This window comes from Dendrobates tinctorius, unplaced genomic scaffold, assembly GCF_039654945.1.
Source record: "Dendrobates tinctorius isolate UK_male_01 unplaced genomic scaffold, ASM3965494v1 ptg000196l, whole genome shotgun sequence".
Classification (NCBI taxonomy): Eukaryota; Metazoa; Chordata; class Amphibia; order Anura; family Dendrobatidae; genus Dendrobates; species Dendrobates tinctorius.
In genome coordinates, this window is record NW_027361863.1 from 6,905,278 (window position 1) to 6,926,503 (window position 21,226).

Here is a 21,226-nt window from a genome sequence, read left to right on the forward strand (position 1 = left end):
TCTCCAGGAAAAACATCATGGTCAGACTGATATTCTGCAAGAGGTACAGGGAGTGGACTGCTGAGGACTGGGGTAAAGTCATTTTCTCTGATGAATCCCCTTTTCGATTGTTTGGGACATCTGGAAAACGGCTTATTCGGAGAAGACCAGATGAGCGCTACCACCAGTCTTGTCTCATGCCAACTGTCAAGCATCCTGAAACCATACATGTGTGGGGTTGCTTCTCAGCCAAGGGAATGGGCTCTCTCAGTCTTGCCTAAAAACACAGCCATGAATAAAGAATGGTACCAGAATGTCCTCCAAGAGCAACTTCTCCCAACCGTCCAAGAGCAGTTTGGCGATCAACAATGCCTTTTTCAACATGATGGAGCACCTTGCCATAAAGCAAAGGTGATAACTAAATGGCTCAGGGAACAAAACATAGAGATTTTGGGACCATGGCCTGGAAACTCCCCAGATCTTAGTCCCATTGAGAACTTGTGGTCAATCATCAAGAGACGGGTGGACAAACAAAAACCTTCAAATTCAGACAAAATAAAAGCATTGATTTTGCAAGACTGGACTGCTATCAGTCAGGATTTGATCCAGAAGTTGATTGAGAGCATGCCAGGGAGAATTGCTGAGGTCCTGAAGAAGAAGGGTCAACACTGCAAATATTGACTTGCTGCATTAACTCATTCTAACTGTCAATATAACCTTTTGCTACTCATAATATAATTGCAATTATATTTCTGTATGTGATAAAAACATCTGACAAACACACATAAAAACCAGAGGCCAGCAGATCATGTGAAAATATAATATTTGTGTCATTCTCAAAACTTTTGGCCATGACTGTACTACCCCTAATATCCCACATCATCCCATCAGCCAGAGCCACCGGACTACTACCCCTAATATCCCACATCATTCCATCAGCCAGAGCCACCGGACTACTACCCCTAATATCCCACATCATCCCATCAGCCAGAGCCACCGGACTACGACCCCAAATATCCCACATCATCCCATCACAGCCACCGGACTACTACCCCTAATATCCCACATCATCCAGTCAGTCAGAGCCACCGGACAACTACCCCTAGTATCCCACATCATTCCATCAGCCAGGCATCAGAACCAAAGCGCTGAGTGGATTTGCCCTCACTTCCATACCGGGGATCCCTTTAAGAGGGGCCTGGGGTCAGAACCAGAGCACTGAGTGGAATTGCCCTAACTTCCATACCAATGATCCCTTTAAGAAAGACTGGGGTCAGAACCACAGCGCTGAGTAGATTTGCCCTGACTTGCATACCAATGATCCCTTTAATAGAATCCTGGGGTCAGAACCACAGCGCTAAGTGGAACGGTCCTAACTTCCATACCGGGGATCTCTTTAAGAGAGACCTGGGGTCAGAACCAGAACTCTGAGTGGAATTGCCCAAACTTCGATACCGGGGATCCCTTTAAGAGAGGCCTAGGGTCAGAACCAAAGCGCAGGATGGATTTGCCCTGACTTCCATACCAATGATCCCTTTAATAGAAGCCTGGGGTCAGAATCAGAGCGCTGAGGGATTTGCCCTATCTTCCATACCGGAGATCCCTTTAAGAGAGGCCTGGGGTCAGTACCAAAGCACAGAGTGGATTTGCCCTCACTCCGTACTGGGGATCCCTTTAAGAGACCCTGGCGTCAGAACCAGAGCGCTGAGTGGAATTGCCCTAACTTCCATACCAATGATTCCTTTAAGAGAGGCATGGGGTCAAAACCAAAGCGCTGGATGGATTTGCCCTAACTTCCATACCAGAGATCCCTTTAAGAGGGAAGATGTGCCTATGGGATGGAGGATGTGTAATGGGAATATGGGCACAGGAGAGGGTGATTTATTTCTATGAAGTGCTCTCTGCTGCATTCTGGGGGGAAGACAATGGCTGGGAGCTTATGTTCCCAGGGATGCTAGATTTCTCCCACCCGGTCAGTGTCTGCTGAGGTGTTATCGAGTGGGAAAACTGTTGCTCATAGCAACCAATCACAGCTCAGCTTCTTTTAAACAGCTCTGGTGAAATGAAAGATGCATCGTGATTGGTTGGTGATACACACATACATACATACACACACACATACATTCAATTATATATATATATAGATTGCAATTTTTATAATTTATTATGTTGAGGTCTCCATGTGTATCAGATTAAAGTCACCTGAAAAATAGGGCAGTATGAGCTGACCATCTAATGTGTATGAAGTCCATCTGACACTCACATAATGTGAACATATGGATTGGGCAGTTTGATGTCAACAGTTTGTTCTGACAATGGTGAAAGTTATTAGCTTACTCCTCCCTCCCCATGGAAAACACTTGATGTTCATGCGTATGGAGGAGTTGGGAGACACAGGCGATCACTGTGGGAAAGCGGGACACCCAAAACAAATGTCATACCCACCAAATTCCGAAATGCCATACATTGTGATAGATTGTGCTACACACCCAACCCTGGCTATCCTGGGCTCTGCTTCCTTCACCAGGGTCCGCTGCCCATGTTGTGCTCCATGTCAGGTTTTGCAGGTTGCCTGGCATGGCCCAGTGATGTCATCTTTCTAACCCTATTGAAGGCCCATTAGGACACACATCTGTGTCTTAGGTGTGAGACTCTAGATTTCTGTTTGGTGTGCTCCACCATGTGTTTGTGCTTGCATTCATCCCTGCTGTCTTCCACTTCATCTACCCTGCGGCTATAGAGATTCTTGAAGGTTCCAAATCCTTTGCTTCCCATGTGCCTTCTCACTTGTCGCACCAACGCCTGGGGTCCGTGTGCATACCTGGACCTAGGATTTAGAGGATCCATCTCTCCAGGTGAGTCTAAACAGAATGAGAGTCAACACAACCCATTCATTCTTACATCATCAGAGACCTCAGTAATTGTTCATCCACTATATGAAATTAAGGCACCTCTTTGGAAATTCCCTTTAATTTCCCATGATGCTCAGGTTCACCTCCTTATGTGTAGGCTCAGTTTCTCTGTAAACTATCGCCCTTCCTCAGGAATGTCTATAATGTGCAATACTTTCGATATCCCGGCAGACACATACAACACAACCCAACTCACGGATTTTAAATAGAAACATTCTCAAGAGAGAACTTAAGAAGTTATTTCTTATAAACAACTTAATTCTGGGCTGATAAGAGCCGATTCTGCCTGAATACGGCCGGCCGCTCCAACATATTTTACTGATAGACATTTTTTAATTGTTGGATGAAATATAACAGATTGTGTCGGGATGCCAGGAGGGACGAACAAAGGAATATTTTAAGATAAAGTTATCGACTTGGCGCTCGTGAGCGGTGTCATGTAACAGCTCTGGACTCGAAGGCTACCAGGCGCTTGTGTCAGAATTCACTCCGCTCTTTATCAGTGTAACTTGGGGTTACAGAATTTCCAAACCTCCTAACATCGCATTATAAAAAACTTTTACTTTTTATTTCAGGATATTTTTGCTTTTTGTTTTCTCTGGTTAATGGTCATGTGTTAATATGCACTTACATTGTGCATACACATTAATTTACTTTCTCAGTTCAGACTCCAGTTTTTTATTCATTTCATTGTGCATTCAGTGCATATAAGGGTGTGACCGCCCTCTTTCTGAGCTTGGAAAACCATCCTGTCTGGCCTAAGCTTTTACTAGTGGTTCAGTCGCTCGATCCTTGTTCACATTCACGCCACTTGGCAAGTGAAAAGGTTTTAAATACTAGAGTAGGACTGTCCCACAAGGGTTGCCGTGATGTGGCGGGATGGCTTGTACATTATTTTGATCAAAATTATGTTTACTAAATACCCTTATTATTATTATTATTATTATTATTACTCTTATGCATTATTTGCAGTTTATTTTTTACTTTTTATTTCAGGATATTTTTGCTTTTTGTAACATCGCATAATGCAGAACTAATTTTATACCGGATGAAATTTTATTTCTAAAGTGGCTATATATAAAAATTTTGAAAAATTTTTAATTACTGTGTTGGAGCCACCCAACTAGAACATATCTATCGAAAAGAAACCATTAAGCTAAAAGGGTTTTCTAGGGCACAAGGTATTTCTTAGTAAGTTCTAAGAACACTTTTGTTTTCACCCTTGTGGTTTCCCGCTCCTTGGCATAGTAACTTACGAGTTCTACTCTTAAGGAATCGAGCAACTATAAAAAACTTGCTCAGAACTTCCACATTTTACCTAAACAACAAGGTCTACTTATTTCTGGTGATTTTTGATGGTGGCCTTAATTGCAGAGAACTCTAGGTTGCGGCCAATGATAATCTACTGGTCAGTGGATCAAATTGAGCTTAGAATGATCAACCGGTTGGGTAAGTAGCAAATTAATGGGGGAAATGACAAATACGAAGATGAAAACGAAGTCAGGTGAACTGCCGTGCCCACGGATATACTGAAGATATGAAGCAGAAGGGTGATTGAGCACTCCAGGATCGAATCGAGAAGGACTTCTCAAGGGTTGGCAGAGCAGTTTAGGTACAAGAGACGAGTCAGAATACACGCTTCGATTCATCAAAGTGATTACCCAAGAATTCTGGTGTAAATTGCTTTGAAACATCAGAAATGTTTTGCACAAAAATTTTGCAACTTTTGCCAGTTTCTGCCAGACCTACGAAAACGGGCAGAGCTAAGCTGGAACAGGGCACGATGCTATGGCGTGTTTTGTGTTTTTGCGTAACGTAGGCGCACATCACTTGTCTGATGCTCTTGATTCATTAACAGGCATGTGCCTCTCATCAAGACCGACCTGAACATCTCCAGTCTTGATGAGTCTGTTCCTTTGTGGCAATCCAAATAGTAGCACATCAAACGCAGAGAACCATAGCTTGTCAGTCAGCCGGTGAGGGGAACAGTAGAGTCAGACGTAGTGTAGGCTTGGTGGCAGTAATCTTACCAATTATGTCATTACAGCACGCCGTTGTGCTGAGATGTATGGCGCTTCACACCACACGCTCATGATCATCGTGTGGAACGAGGAGAAGTGAGGTGAGTATTGTATTTTTTTTTTCTTTTAAATCAGTGGCTGGTTGCCATAATAATGTATAGAGGACCATGGGGAGTTCATTAAATTCTTTGGAGGACCATGGGGAGTGCATTATATTCTATGGAGGACCATGGGGGTGCATTATATTCTATGGAGGACCATGGGGAGTGCATTAAATTCTATGGAGGACCATGGGGAGTGCTTTAAATTCTATGGAGGACCATGGGGAGTGCATTAAATTCTACGGAGGACCATGAGGAGTGCTTTAAATTCTACGGAGGACCATGGGGAGTGCAATAAATCCTATGGAGGACCATGGGGGGGGTGCATTATATTCTATGGAGGACCATGGGGGGTGCATTATATTCTATGGAGGACCATGGGAGTGTACATTATATTCTATGAAGGACCATGGAGAGTGCATTATATTCTATGGAGGACCATGGGGGTGCATTATATTCTATGGAGGACCATGGGGGTGCATTATATTCTATGGAGGACCATGAGGGTGCATTATATTCTATGGTGGACCATGGGGGGTGCATTATATTCTATGGAGGACCATGGGAGGGTACATTATATTCTATGAAGGACCATGGAGAGTGCATTATATTCTATGGAGGACCATGGGGGTGCATTATATTCTATGGAGGACCATGGGGGTGCATTATATTCTATGGAGGACCATGAGGGTGCATTATATTCTATGGAGGACCATGGAGAGTGCATTATATTCTATGGATGACCATGGGGGTGCATTATATTCTATGGAGGACCATGGGGAGTGCATTGTATTCTATGGAGGACCATGGGGAGTGCATTATATTCTATGGAGGACCATGGGGAGTGCATTATACTATATGGAGGACTATGGGAAGTGTATTATACTATATGAAGGTCCATGGGGAGTGAAATATATTCTATGGAGAACCATGGGGAGTGCATTATATTCTATGGAGGACCATGGAGTGCATTATACTTTATGGAGGACTATGGGAAGTGTATTATACTATATGAAGGACCATGGGGAGTGCATTATATTCTATGGAGGACCATGGGGAGTGCATTATATTCTATGGAGGACCATGGGGAGTGCATTATATTCTATGGAGGACCATGGGGAGTGCATTATATTCTATGGAGAACCATGGGGAGTGCATTATATTCTATGGAGGACCATGGGGAGTGCATTATATTCTATGGAGGACCATGGGGAGTGCATTATATTCTATGGAGGACCATGGGAGTGCATTAAATTCTATGGAGGACCATAGGGAGTGCATTATACTATATGGAGGGCCATGGGGGTCATTATATTCTATGGAGGATCATGGGGAGTGCATTATACTATATGGAGGACAATGGGAAGTGTATTATACTATATGGAGGACTATGGGGAGTGCATTATACTATATAAGGGACTATAGGTTGTTCATTATATGGAAGACTATGGGGAGTGTGTTATACTATAAGGAGGACTATGGGACATGCAGAATACTATATTAAGGACTATTTGGAGTGCATTATACTATATGGAGAATTATTGGGGCACATTATATTACATAAAAGACTACGGGGGTCCATTATACTATATGGAAGACTATATGGGAAAATTATAATGTTTGTAGGGCTATGTGAGGAACATTATACTGAATGCAAGCAATTATACAGTGTGAAGGTTTGTGTGGAGTGCATCATAGTGTGTGGAGAGCTGTGTGTGGGCCATTATATTGAATGGAGGTCTAGTGGGGGCCATTGTACAGTGTGGAGAGGTATGGTGCCATTATATTGCATGGAGGGCTGTGTGGGTGTCACGGAGGATCATACTGTGTTGCGGTCACCATACTTTGCCTTGGAAGTTGAAGGGGCTATAGTAAGGTCACTATGCGGTGTATGTGGAGGCTAATGTGGAGTAATTCACCATACTGTGTTTGGGGGGTACTTTTGTTGGCATCATACTTTAGGGGGGCAATGAAAGAGGAAACTAGGACTTCAACTGCGTAAAATCACTTTGTAAAGGCTGGAAAATTGTGAAATATGCTCTCCTGTGACCCAGACAAGTTTTGTATTTTTGAGGGGACCAATTAGAAAATCTGCTATGGGTCCCCATGATTTCTATGTACGCCCCTGATTTGCACTATCTCTAATAAAAGTTAAAAAAAAAAATGTACTCCATAGTAGTCAAATAAACACATCAACCTGCTCTAAAAAATATATAGAAAGTTATTATCCTCAGGATGTAGCTCCCAAAAATGATTTTTTTTCCATAACACCTTGTTTTCATGCAAAAGTGAAAAAAAAAACTTATTTTGTATGAATATATTCCTACTGACCCTGGAAATACGGTTAGAAGAAGTTTCTTACCCATCAATTGAAAAGATATAATAGTGTTAGATCGGTGTGGGTCCCAATCCAGAAACCCCCACTATAGCCTTAAAAGGTGATTTATTTCCTTTTATTGTTTTTTTTAAAAAAACAATTTTTTGTAACATTTTGTCCTACATAGAAAGTTGAAAAACTTCCCAAAATAACTTTTATTAGGGGATTTTTCTTCATTGCTGTTAAAAAAATGCATGTAATGGCTAGTTCAGGTTGATTAAACACTGACCCCCAAAAAATGCACATAAGTGGCTTCCTCACCACAGTTTTTCCCCAGTGTACTTCAGTCACAGTGATATCAGTATGTACTCATTTGGAGTACAGATGATGGCAGTGATGGGTGGGTCAGTTCAGCTTCTGTTTTTCAGTAACACTTGGAGGAGGAGACAGGGGCTGACCCATCACTGCCATCATCTGTACTCCAAATGAGTATGTACTGATATCAATGCAGCTGAAGGCTGAAAATACTGTAGACTGGGGAAAAGTCATTTTTTCGAAGATTTCTACAGAAATTAAGACAAATCGCCTAAAAAAGCGAATTACAAAGTGTCAAAACTTTCCATGCTGGACAAAATGATTCACTGTAAACATTCCTTCATTCCCTCTTCTTGAAGATAGATGCTATCCAGCCTCCTATAGAAGCACCAGCCAACAATAACTCGGAGATGAAAGTTTACTTTGTCATTGACTTTGCCTGATTAAGATGTTTCGCTAACCAAAACGATCTGCAACCTTGCAATTATTCTTACAGAATCCACGCGGATGTGCGAGACGCCTGTCCGCTCGATGTAATCTCTTCCAGAGCCGTCTCCTAAGTGGATGCATTTCAGAAAAAGGAAAACCTCAGCCAAGTCCCGTCCCGATCTCATGGTGAATGCCCAATTAATACTAGAAATAACATATTGATTGAGCCGGTGCATGTGAGCCGTGGAGACAGATCAAGAGATATTTACAAGACGGGGAACACGACAGAGTCCGGGATGAAGGAACTGATCAACAACTATGATCAAAACCAGCCTAAACTAACACAAATTAACTCTACGCGGACGGTACGGGAACCCCATATGGCTATACATTTCCTTTTAAACCAGTGCATTATATTTACAGCTATAGACTATAGCTAAAATTGAGGCTGATCATGTATTTTTTGCAGGTTTTTCCTAAATAGGTGAAAAGGTTTAAACGCCTTATATATGCACTTGTGGATGAAAATGCTATGACTTAAAAAGATTGTTCAACTTTGGCGACAATATTTTTTTTTCTAAGAATCATTTTTGCAATTTAGTTTTATTAACAATTTTGTTCCGTTTTCCTTCTATGCCCTCTGTGTCTGTTTTTTCTCCTTTTTGTTATTGCGTTGTCCACCCAGGTACTATGTTCCCCACTCAAAAAGTGACCACTAAGGGATGCTGTAATGCCCTAACCAGGTGCATCTAAAAACCAAATGGGAACATGAATGTATTCTTTACGTGACGCGCGTCGCAGCCTGGGCTGGCTAGTAGCTCACATGACGCGACGCGCGTTCCACCATTTGTTCAGAATAGCATGTCTTCAACTAACCTTATTATGTGGTTGCAATGATCATACACATGCCTCCGACACATCTGGTCTCTGAACTATAGGAGCCATACGATTGGCATCTTCCTCTGCCATAACAGACATTTAAAGTCTTAAGCAGGAGCCACACATAGCGACTCACCAGCGATCCCAACAACGATATCAACGTCTCAGGATCGCTGGTGAGTCGTTACATGATCGCTGGTGAGCTGTCAAACAGGCAGCTTCACCAGCGATCAGCACAGCGACGCCAAGCGCCCGGCATCGCTGTGTACGTTAGTTACCAGCACGCTGATGCAGGGAGCTGGTAAGTAACGTACACATCGGGTATCTAAGGGACGCACTTCCCTTAGATACCTGATGTGTACGTTAGTTACCAGCTGATCGCTGGTCTCCCGCCTGTCACACGCAGCGATGTGTGCTGGCCAGCGGGAGACCAGCGACCAAAAAAATGTCCAGGGCTTTCCTACAGCGATCAGCAATACCGGCAGGGGGGCGGTCGCTGATCGCTGTCACACACAGCGATCTCGCTGGAGAGATCACTGTTGTGTCACAAAACTTGTGACTCAGCAGCGATCTCGCTAGCGAGATCGCTATGTGTGATGGGGCCCTTAGTAAGTAGTGATAAGCGAATGTAAGGTGTTATCTCAGCATGCTCAAGTGCTAATCGAGTGTCTTCGGGGTGCTCGAAAAGTATGTTTGAGTCCCCGCGGCTCCAACAATTCCTGCATGTGTTGCGACTGTCGAACAGCCACGAGACATGCAGCCGCAGGCACTCAAACGTTTTTCGAGCACGCCGAAGTCACTCGGTTAGCTCCCGAGCATGCTCAGATAACACCTTATCCAAACACGTTCACTCATCACTAGTAGTGAGGTATCTTTGCCAGTCTGCTGATTACCAGGTCCACCCCTAGTACTTTGGTACCATAGCCCAAATTTTATTTTAATTTTGTGTGCATTGCCAATCCCTGATGATTCTGAAAGGAAGAAGCGCGTCGGGTAGCAGGGCATATGTAGGTTTATTGTCTGCATGGGACAACTGTGAACTGCCCTTGTTAGGGTGAGAATCTTGGGGTGACAAGGGCCATTATAGCATCAATAGGGCTCAATAGGGAAAGTACCAAGCACAACTCATGGGAACGGACGGGTCTCTGCAAGATTGAAGTCTGCATTAGGACCTTATCCCTTGGACCCTGACAATTGGGTAAGATGGTTTAAATTTTTACTATTTCTTGTTTAAGTCACTGATGGTCGCACGAGTGTCAGCTCCTCTCAGCTAATTTATGATCACAAACTGCATCATAATTGAAAGTGCAGGGAAAGAAAGAGCCTGTAAAAGGTAAATAATGCAAATTTTTAAATGAAAAAGAAATGTAAAAATAAAGTATTCATTTAACGTAAAAAGTCTGAAATTACTGCATCAAGGAATCAATCTGAGGTATAGCATATTAAATATATCGGTTAATTTAATTTTGTTTGATAATTAAGGAAAATACAGAGGGTGAAATAAGTATTAAACATGTCACCAATTTTCTAAGGTAAATCTATTTCTAAAGGTGCTATTGCCATGAAATTTTCACCAGATGTCGGTAACAACCCATCCAATCCACACAGGCAAAAAAATCAAGCCATAAATGTCCATAGTTTAAGATACGTGTAATAATGAGAAATTACACAGAGAAAAGCCATGGAAAGTTCTGACACCAGCTGAAATCTATCAGCAATTAGAAAGCATTCCGGCCACTTAGTGACAAATAATATTGTCATGCTGGCACCTTGGCAGGTTGGCGTGAGCGAGGGGGTTGTGGCCCCACTGTGCCACAAACCCAACTACCCTGGAAAGGGTGTAACTAATGCAGCTACCATGGTCTTCTCTGGAGGCTCTGATGGTGAGGTCAGGCTTGTGCAGCAGGTAGCTGCCGGGTGCCACTCCAGGGGGGTGTCTGGTTGTGGCTGCTGATCCCACTGGGGAGACAGAACGCTAGGACAGGTGCAGGCGACAGGCAAGACTAGCAGATAGACAGGTAAACATGGCAGGCTCGGCTGGTACTCTAGCAGGCGGGCACGGCTGAGACACAGGCAGGTGGGTACGGCTGAGACAGGCAGGCAGACATGACTGAGACTCTGGCAGGCGGGCACGGCTGAGACACAGGGGCAAGGACTAACTCGAGAGGCACAGGGACACAGGCAGGAAGGAGTGGTGTATGTAATAGGTAGGGTCCTGTTCACACAGGAGGTGTAAGAACTGGTACAGGTAGGATGGATATATGGACAGGTAGGAGGGGACAGGTTTGGACCTGTTCACACTGGAGACTGCGGAGAGGAGCTACAGTTTGCAGCAAGAGGTTCCGTAACAGTAGAAGTGGAGCACAGGCAGAGCTGCAGGAGTGCGGAGCACAGGCAGAACCGCACCAGCGCGGAGCACAGGCAGAACCGCAGGAGCGCGGAGCACAGGCAGAACCACAGGAGCGCGGAGCACTGGCAGAACTGCAGCAGTGAGGAGCACAGGCAGAACTGCAAGAGTGCGCAGCACAGGCAGAACCACAGGAGTGTGGAGCACAGGCAGAACTGCAAGAGTACGGCGGCAAGGACAAATATGAGGCAAGGTCAGATACAATAGCACAGAGGACTAGGATATTCTGTCTCCTGGAGGGCGGACGTACAGGTACAAGACAAGGGCAGAACAAGGACACATAAACTAGGATATTCTGCCTCCTGGAGGGCAGACAGACAGGTACAAGATACTGGACTAGGAATCAAACCTCCAGAGAAGGCGAAACACAGGACAGGACCTGGCAACTCAGTAGCAAGACACTGAGTAAAGACATTGCACAGGCATCTACCACTGGGTGGAGCTGCCCTAAATACTAGAGGCCACTTGGTGATTGGCCAGGGACACATTAGACAGGTGCACCCTGATTCCATAAGAACCAGAGAGATCTGGCGCCGTCCCCTATGCACACAGCCAGGAAGCATACAGAGAGCAGGCAGGAAGCAAAAGGCATACAGCATGGAGCTGGCAGCAGACAGAAGGCACAGCATGGCCTGGAACAGTGAGTAAGTTGGTGTGTGGGGGATAGGAGGCCATACAGTGATGCCGGCAGGATTGTTACAAATATCAGTTGGTTCAACTGATGGCCTGTAAAAAGGTTTCTCATTACCAAGATACTGCACAAGAAACATCTCATGAAGGGAAAATGCAGTGAGCTGCCTCAAGACCTTCACAACCTTATTGCTGTAAAACATACTGATGGCATTAGCTACAGAATAATTTCTAAACTACTTAAGGTTCCAGTGTGCACTGATGTGGCAATAATATGGAATTGGAAAGACCATGCTTTCACTATGAACAGGATATGACCAAGTGCTCCCCACAAGCTTTCAGACAGATAAATGAAAAGAATAATCAAGAGAGATGTTCAAGAGCCAAGGATCACCTGTGGAGAGCTACAAAAAGACCTGGAATCAACAGGCACAATTGTTCCAAAGAAAACAATAAAATACTGTTGGAGATAAATAGCGCAATAGGGTTTTATCCGAGATTAAATAGTCAAATGCAGGTAATAGCACTCACCAGATAAAGCTTTAAGACAAGCATTGGAGAGATTCGCTGCCGCAGATCCACGGATCCACGAGGGATCGGCCGTTGAAAATATAAAATAGGAGAAGGGGGTCAAATTCTGCGCTGCTGAATCACTGTAGTCCAAATGTATTAATAAAAGTGGTCTTTATTCAACGTGTTTCGGAGTTTCAAAGAACTCCTTCCTCAGGATACCACATACATATGTTATAATAGGTAAAAGGGATCTTTAAATAGACAGACAGTTCAGGGACAATTCAAAGACTCGGCACCAACCAGGTCACCTGATTGGAGATGTCAAAGTTCATTGACTAAACACATGATAGACACATAATAAACAAAATACACAGTAAATTCCCAAAGAAAAATTACCGTATATACTCGTGTATAAGCTGAGCCCATTTTTTGGGGGCTGAAAGTCCCCCTCTCGGCTTATACACGGGTCATATACCTGGGGGTTGGCAGGTGAGGGGGAGCGGAGGTGTCAGAGATCCTACTTACCTGTCCTGCCAAGGTCTCTGCAGCCTCACTTCTCCACTGTCTCCCTGTCTATAGCGGTCACGTGGTACCGCTCATTACACTCATGAATATGTGCATATTCATGAGTGTAATGAGTGGTACCACGTGACCGCTGAAGACAGGAAGGGAGGCAGTGGAGAAGCGAGGCTGCAGAAACTGCGGCAGGATGGGTGAGTATAGCGATATTCACCTGTCCCCCGGTCCATTGCTGCTCACCGTTGTGTCTGCTGCATCCTGTGTCAGTGACGTTTAGGCAGCAGGGGGCTCGGTGACGTGGTTAGTGAGTGCCGCCCCTCTGCTGGCTGAACAGTCACTGACACAAGAAGCGGCAGACAGCGGTGATGGACCCAGGAGAGGCGAGTATGGCTTTTTTTTTTTTTGCAGCATATGGGGGCATAGTTTATGGAGCAGCATATGGGGGCATAGACTAAGGGGCAGCATATGGGGGCATAGTCTATGGGGCAGCATATAGGGGCATAGTCTATGGGTCAGCATATGGGGGCATAGTCTATGGAGCAGCATATGGGGGCATAGACTATGGGGCAGCATATGGGGGCATAGTCTACGGGGCAGCATATGGGGGCATAGTCTATGGGGCAGCATATGGGGGCATAATCTATGGAGCAGCATATGGGGGCATAGTCTATGGAGCAGCATATGGGGGCATAATCTATGGAGCAGCATATGGGGGCATAGACTATGGGGCAGCATATGGGGGCATAGTCTATGGGGCAGCATGTGAGGGCATAGTCTATGGGGCAGCATGTGGGGGCATAGTCTATGGAGCAGCATATGGGGGCATAGTCTATGGGGCAGCATATGGGGGCATAGTCTATGGGGCAGCATATGGGGGCATAGTCTATGGGGCAGCATATGGGGGCATAGTTTATGGAGCAGCATATGGGGGGCATAAACTATGGAGAAGCATATGGGGCATAATCTATGGGCAAATAGCAAATTGGTAGAAATTATATGTTAAAACGTAGCTTTTAATTAGCCCTTTAAAAACCAATAAACAAATCAAAACAACCAAATACAAGTGCAAAAGGTGCTGGTGTGAAGTGCTCTAAAAAGCCAAACCGTATTGTACCGCCTCAATGTCCTATAACAAAGGACAGTAACTAGTTATGCAACAAATGCCACTGTGTCCCATTACATCCTTATTACAATGCGGGTATCATAACCATATAGACACGTTGATTATTGCTGAACCCATTATACAACTGTAAACCACTTACAGCATTAGGTCTCTGTTAAGGGTATATGATCTTTCAAACATGCGGAATGGATCCTCTATTATCCAACATGTCTCAACATATATTCATATGCACTACTTTTCCAAACAGCATAAATCGCATATTACCTATGGAACACGGAGTCCGGATGTTTACATCGCTGTTGATGTAGACACACCCAGGAAGTGGGGCATTTGTTTCGGCGATGTCCAGACCGGACGTGACGTGCAACAATCTGCAGAGAACCCAGGAATTGGGGCAAACAACGAGTGCAGACTGCAGCGTTCTACACAAACCGGAAGTACCATTTCTGGCGACCGGAAACGGCGTCAGACCGCGGTATGCCGAGATCTATATGAAGCAGGTAACTTAGAATGAGCCCGCTACGCCTCAAGACAAGATGTCAGGATACCCCTGATGATTCCAATACAGATGAAACGCGTTGGGTGACATTTGTGGGGATTGGGTCACTACTGTGAGCATTGAGAATATGCTGAACCATTTTATCCCCCCCCGCAATGGGCGCAAGTTAAGATAAGTACAGTGTTTTTGCTATAAAGATTACCATGAGAACAAAACAATGCAGTGTCCTATGGAGGAATGTATACCCCGATACACTGTGTTCCATGGGTAATATGCAATTTATGCTGTTTGGAAAAGTAGTGCATATGAATATATGTTGAGACATGTTGGATAATAGAGGATCCATTCCGCATGTTTGAAAGATCATATACCCTTAACAGAGACCTAATGCTGTAAGTGGTTTACAGTTGTATAATGGGTTCAGCAATAATCAACGTGTCTATATGGTTATGATACCCGCATTGTAATAAGGATGTAATGGGACACAGTGGCATTTGTTGCATAACTAGTTACTGTCCTTTGTTATAGGACATTGAGGCGGTACAATACGGTTTGGCTTTTTAGAGCACTTCACACCAGCACCTTTTCCACTTGTATTTAGTTGTTTTGATTTGTTTATTGGTTTTTAAAGGGCTAATTAAAAGCTACGTTTTAACATGTAATTTCTACCAATTTGCTATTTGCTAAAAACCTGATATTGGTCAATATACCCCAGCTTTATTTGATTTGCATAATCTATGGGGCAGCATATGGGGGCATAGTCTATGGAGCAGCATATGGGGGCATAATCTATGGAGCAGCATATGTGGGCATAGTTTATAGATTCCACCCTCAGCTTATACACGAGTCAATAAGTTTTCCCATTTTTTGAGGCAAAATTAGGGGGGTCGGCTTATACACGAGTATATACGGTACTAAAATCTCATATATTATGTAAAAATAAATATAAAATTATTTTTTCTTTATTTATAGGATAAGAAGAGAAGAAAAAGAAAAAAAGGGGAAAAGAAAGAAGGGATGAGAACTCATGAACCAAAAAACAAGGAATACTATCCAAAGGGAACCACCATCCGAAGGAGCCGCAATCAAGTCACAGAGAAGCAAATATTCCACTGGTAATACATATGGGCAATAATATAATTAATACAATTTAATAAATATAATTATAATGTATAAATAAACTACCAAAATATTAAATAAAAAAAATATATATAAAAGAATTATCACAAAGTTTAAAATAATTGATTAAAAAATTCATTATTCAAAACTGGTTCCTAGGTCAATTACCGTAATTATCCATCTATCATTGCACAGGTCACTCAAGATAATTAAAAAACATATAAAAAACATGTAGAAATATAGAGGGAGCTGTAAATGATACACATTATATTCCAAACAAGCAATTCAATATACTACTCAGTAGTAGCGCACACCGGTAATCGAAGAGCACACATCACTAATGATAAATCGCTTGGCAGATCAAGGGAATTGTTTTAGGTGTTACCACATACATTTTTATATGTTTTTTATATGTTTATTAAAATGGGATTCTAGTATCATACAAAATTGTGCATAAGGTAATGTCTCCTCTGCTTCTTCGGAGGTCACTAGAGATGAGCGACTTTGCCTTTTTTCGGATCGAGTTGGGTTTCACGAAACCCAATGCAAGTCAATGGGGAAGCAAAATCGGCAGGGAGTGGAGGACAGTAAACACACCTACAGTGCCCATTTCAATGCCAAAAACATCAATTCTTATAACTGAAGCTTTTCAACCTTAATTTACTTCCTAAGAATAGTTAGGCATTGAAAACTGGGGGTTATTTGGCTAAAGTTGTGGGGGGGTGGTAGGGCTGGCTCCAGGTTTTCGTGTGCCCTGGGCCAAAGAGTGTCAGTGCGCCCCTTTAACACATAATACCACAACTCATGATGCTTCGATACACCACAGAAATATAGGTATAGTACAATGACACATAATTCACTGCTTACAAGACATGACTGATCTATTTTAAATTGTACAATAGCTCAAAAAAAGGACAGTATATTACTCCATATAGTGTTATGGCCACCACATTGTGCGCTATACAGAATAATGAGCCCCATATATTCTCCATACCAAATAATTAGTCACATATAATGTTCCATACAGTATCTGATGAGCTCCACATAATGCTCCATATATAATGGGCCCCATTTGTAATGCTCCAGTGTATAATGTGCCCCTTAGATGCTGCTCCAGTGTCTGATCTGCCCCATTTACATTGCTCCAGTACATGATGGGCCCTATTTTTAACCCCTTCACTACCAAGGGTGGTTTGCACGTTAACTACCGGGCCAATTTTTACAATTCTGACCACTGTCCCTTTATGAGGTCATAACTCTGGAACGCTTCAACGGATCTAGGCGATTCTGACATTGATTTCTCGTGACATATTGTACTTCACTTTAGTGGTAAAATTTATTCGCTATAACTTGCGTTTATTTATGAAAAAACCGGAAATATGGCGAAAATTTAGAATATTTTGCGATTTTCAAACTTTGAATTTTTATGACCTTAAACCAGAGAGTTACATGACAGAAAATAGTTAATAAATAACATTTCCCACATGTCTACTTTAGATCAGCACAAGTTTGGAAACAAAATTTTTTTTTGTTAGGAAGTTATAAGGGTTAAAAGTTGACCAGCGATTTCTCATTTTTACAACAAAATTTACGAAACCATTTTTTTTAGGGACCACCTCACATTTGAAGTCACTTTGAGGGGTCTATATGGCAGAAAATACCCAAAAGTGACACCATTCTAAAAACTGAACCCCTCAAGCTACTCAAAACTACATTCTAGAAGATTATTAACCATTCAAGTGCTTCACAGGAGCAGAAGCAACATGGAAGGAAAAAAATAACATTTAACTTTTTAGTCACAAAAATGATCTGTTAGCAACAATTTTTTAATTTTCCCAAGGGTAACAGGAGAAATTGGACCCCAAAAGTTGTTGTCCAATTTGTCCTGAGTACGCTGATACTCTATATATGGGGGGGACCACTGTTTGGGCGCACGGCAGGGCTCGGAAGAGAAGCAGCGCCGTTTGACTTTTTCAACCTAAAATTGGCTGGAATTGAGATTGGACGCCATGTTGCGTTTGACGAGCCCCCAATGTGCCCAAACAGTGGAAACCCCCCACAAGTGACCCCATTTTGGAAACTAGACCCCCTAAGGAACTTATCTAGATGTGTGGTGAGCACCTTGAACCCCCTGGGGCTTCACAGGAGTTTATAACGCCCGGGCGTGAAAATAAAAAATCATATTTTTTCCACAAACATGATCGTTTAGTCCCCAATTTTTTATTCTCCCAAAGGTAGCAGGAGAAATTGGACCTCAAAAGTTGTTGTCCAATTTGTCCTGAGTACGCTGATACTCTATATGTGGGGGGGACCACTGTTTGGGCGCACGGCAGGGCTCGGAAGGGAAGCAGTGCCGCTTGACTTTTTCTACCTAAAATTGGCTGGAATTGAGATTGGACGCCATGTTGCGTTTGACGAGCCCCCTAATGTGCCCAAACAGTGGAAACCCCCCACAAGTGACCCCATTTTGGAAACTAGACCCCCTAAGGAACTTATCTAGATGTGTTGTGAGCACCTTGAACCCCCTGGGGCTTCACAGGAGTTTATAACGCCCGGGCGTGAAAATAAAAAATCATATTTTTTCCACAAACATGATCGTTTAGTCCCCAATTTTTTATTCTCCCAAAGGTAGCAGGAGAAATTGGACCTCAAAAGTTGTTGTCCAATTTGTCCTGAGTATGCTGATACTCTATATGTGGGGGGGACCACTGTTTGGGCGCACGGCAGGGCTCGGAAGGGAAGCAGCGCCGCTTGACTTTTTCTACCTAAAATTGGCTGGAATTGAGATTGGACGCCATGTTGCGTTTGACGAGCCCCTAATGTGCCCAAACAGTGGAAACCCCCCACAAGTGACCCCATTTTGGAAACTAGACCCCCTAAGGAACTTATCTAGATGTGTGGTGAGCACCTTGAACCCCCTGGGGCTTCACAGGAGTTTATAACGCCCGGGCGTGAAAATAAAAAATCATATTTTTTCCACAAACATGATCGTTTAGTCCCCAATTTTTTATTTTCCCAAAGGTAGCAGGAGAAATTGGACCCCAAAAGTTGTTGTCCAATTTGTCCTGAGTACGCTGATACTCTATATGTGGGGGGGACCACTGTTTGGGCGCACGGCAGGGCTCGGAAGGAAGGCAGCGCCGCTTGACTTTTTCTACCTAAAATTGGCTGGAATTGAGATTGGACGCCATGTTGCGTTTGACGAGCCCCCAATGTGCCCAAACAGTGGAAACCCCCAACAAGTGACCCCATTTTGGAAACTAGACCCCCTAAGGAACTTATCTAGACGTGTGGTGAGCACCTTGAACCCCCTAGGGCTTCACAGGAGTTTATAACGCCCGGGCGTGAAAATAAAAAATCATATTTTTTCCACAAACATGATCGTTTAGTCCCCAATTTTTTATATTCCCAAAGGTAGCAGGAGAAATTGGACCCCAAAAGTTGTTGTCCAATTTGTCCTGAGTACGCTGATACTCTATATATGGGGGGACCACTGTTCGGGCGCACGGCAGGGCTCGGAAGGGAAGCAGCACCGCTTGACTTTTTCAACCTAAAATTGGCTGGAATTGAGATTGGACGCCATGTTGCGTTTGCAGAGCCCCTGATGTGGTTAAACAGTAGAAACCCCCCACAAGTGACCCCATTTTGGAAACTAGACCCCCTAAGGAACTTATCTAGATATGTGGTGAGAACTTTGAACCCCCAAGTGTTTCACTAAAGTTTATACTGCCCAGGCGTGAAAATAAAAAATCCTATTTTGTGCCCACAAAAATGATTGTTTAGTCCCCAATTTTTAATTTTCCCAAGCGTAACAGGAGAAATTGGACCCCAAAAGTTGTTTTCCAATTTGTCCTGAGTACGCTGGTGCCCCATATGTGGGGGAAAACTACTGTTTGGGCACACGTCGGGGCTCAGAAGGGAAGAAGTGACGCTTTGGAATGCAGACTTTGATGGAATGGTCTGCGGGCGTCATATTCCGTTTGCAGAGCCCCTGATGTGGTTAAACAGTAGAAACCCCCCACAAGTGACCCCATTTTGGAAACTAGACCCCCTAAGGAACTTATCTAGATATGTGGTGAGAAATTTGAACCCCCAAGTGTTTCACTAAAGTTTATACTGCCCAGGCGTGAAAATAAAAAATCCTATTTTGTGCCCACAAAAATGATCGTTTAGTCCCCAATTTTCAATTTTCCCAAGCGTAACAGGAGAAATTGGACCCCAAAAGTTGTTGTCCAATTTGTCCTGAGTACGCTGGTACCCCATATGTGGGAAAAAACTGTTTAGGCACACGGCAGGGTCGGAAGGGAGTGACGTTTTGAAATGCATACTTAGATGGAATGGTCTGCGGGCATCATTTTCCATTTGCAGAGCCCCTGATGTGCCTAAACAGTAAAAAAAACCCACAAGTGACATTGATTTGGAAACTAGACCCCCAAGGAACTTATCTAGATGTGCCCCAACTAATCTAATGTTTCCGGTAACGAAATTTAGTAGTGCATTGAGGTGTGGTACAATTTGAAGCAATCCTTCATACACAGGCCAGGTTTTTCGGGGCAGGTGTCGCATTGATAAATGGTGTCCTTGCGTATTCCGTTTTTGTAACACACTCGGCACCTTTTTTGCGATTTACCTCTTTTTCCAGTTTGCGGGACCTCCCCCGGGAAATGCTGACCTGGTACAATACGAGCACCTTCAGTTCCGGAAGTTCTGGGGCCCGCTCCTTCCAGAGTGCCAAACATCAGGGCCTTAACCACTACCTCCTGAAACTGAAGGTACGACGTATCGCTGGGGCATGCACATTGTGACAATAGGAATGCGTTGAGCATTGCCAATTGGACGATGTGCACGGCCAGCTTTTTTTTTTTTTTTTGTGTAAATATGGTGCTTGGGTGTACTTTATTTAAAACTGTGTATGTGGTGGGGGGCTAGTGATTGGTGCACACTATCCTGAAAGAAAAAGCTAAAAGGAAATGTGGAAAAAAAAGTCTAAAACAGCAGGACCTAGATATGGTAAGTGAACGGCGTCACTTACCAAAATTTAGTGGCTGCTGGATGTGTGCACAGGGGTGGCTCAAAGGAGGGGGGGAGGTGAAAAAGAAAAATGGAAAACAGCCGGCACGAACTTTGATAAGTGAATTGCGTCACTTATCAAAATTCAGCGGCTGCTAAATGTGCACACAGAAACGGCACAAAGGGGGGTAAAAAGAGGGGGCTGGGGGGATAGGGGTGGATGAATAGAGATCGGACAGGGATCAACAGTTAGGGTTGTAGTTAGGTGGCACAAAAAGGGGAGAAAAAAATTTAAAACGGCAGGCAGGTGGCGCAAAAGTGGGGTGGAGGGGGGTGGAGGATGGGGGGATTGGGGTGGATGAAGAGAGATTGGGCAGGGGTCAGTTAGGGTTGTAGTTAGGTGGCACAAGGGGGAGAAAAAAAATGAAAAACGGGATGTGTGTGCGGAGGAAA